Source organism: Physeter macrocephalus, chromosome 16 (genome assembly GCF_002837175.3).
Source record: "Physeter macrocephalus isolate SW-GA chromosome 16, ASM283717v5, whole genome shotgun sequence".
Taxonomy (NCBI): domain Eukaryota; kingdom Metazoa; phylum Chordata; class Mammalia; order Artiodactyla; family Physeteridae; genus Physeter; species Physeter macrocephalus.
The window spans coordinates 30,982,495-30,983,613 of record NC_041229.1 but is presented as its reverse complement, the minus strand read 5'-3'; the positions used below and the strand labels follow the sequence as shown (position 1 = coordinate 30,983,613).

The following is a 1,119-nucleotide window of genomic DNA, read 5'->3' as shown; positions in this document are numbered from 1 at the left end:
CCCTCTCCAGCATTTATTGTTTGTAGACTTTTTGATGATGGCTATCTGACTGGTGTGAGATGATATCTCATTGTAGTTTTGATTTGCATTTCTCTAATGATTAATGATGTTGAGCATTCTTTCATGTGTTTGTTGACAATCTGTATATCTTCTTTGGAGAAATGTCTATTTCGGTCTTCTGCCCATTTTTGGATTCGGTTGTTTGTTTGTTTCTTATTGAGCGGCATGAGTTGCTTATAAATTTTGGAGATTAATCCTTTGTCAGTTGCCTCATTTGCAACTATTTTCTCTTGCTTATAAATTTTGGAGTTTAATCTTTTGTTGTTTGCTTCATTTGCAACTATTTTCTCCCATTCTGAGGGTTGTCTTTTGGTCTTGTTTATGGTTTCCTTTGCTGTGCAAAAGCTTTTAAGTTTCATTAGGTCCCATTTGTTTATTTTTGTTTTTATTTCCATTTCTCTAGGAGATGGGTCAAAAAGGATCTTGCTGTGATTTATGTCATAGAGTGTTCTGCCTATGTTTTCCTCTAAGAGTTTGATAGTGTCTGGCCTTACATTTAGGTCTTTCACCCATTTTGAGTTTATTTTTGTGTGTGGTGTTAGGGAGTGTTCTAATTTCATTCTTTTCCATGTAGCTGTCCAGTTTTCCCAGCACCACTTATTGTAGAGGCTGTCTTTTCTCCACTGTATATTCTTGCCTCCTTTATCAAAGATAAGGTGACCATATGTGTGTGGGTTTATCTCTGGGCTTTCTATCCTGTTCCATTGATCTATATTTCTGTTTTTGTGCCAGTACCATACTGTCTTCATTACTGTAGCTTTGTAGTATAGTCTGAAGTCAGGGAGCCTGATTCCTCCAGCTCCATTTTTCGTTCTCAATATTGCTTTGGCTATTCAGGGTCTTTTGTGTTTCATACAAATTGTGAATTTTTTTGTTATAGTACTATAAAAATTGCCAGTGGTAGTTTGACAGGGATTGCATTGAATCTGTAGATTGCTTTAGGTAGTAGAGTCATTTTCACAATGTTGATTCTTCCAATCCAAGAACATGGTATATCTCTCCATCTATTTGTATCATTTTTAATTTCTTTCATCAGTGTCTTATAATTTTCTGCATACA

General features: G+C 35.4%; 1 long non-coding RNA gene across 2 annotated transcripts in view; it reads left to right on the top strand.

Annotated features, from left to right (window-relative positions):
• Positions 1–1,119, top strand: part of LOC102995937 (uncharacterized) — a 186,048-nt gene that overhangs the window by 9,356 nt on the left and 175,573 nt on the right. The gene's annotated exons all lie outside the window — the stretch shown is intronic.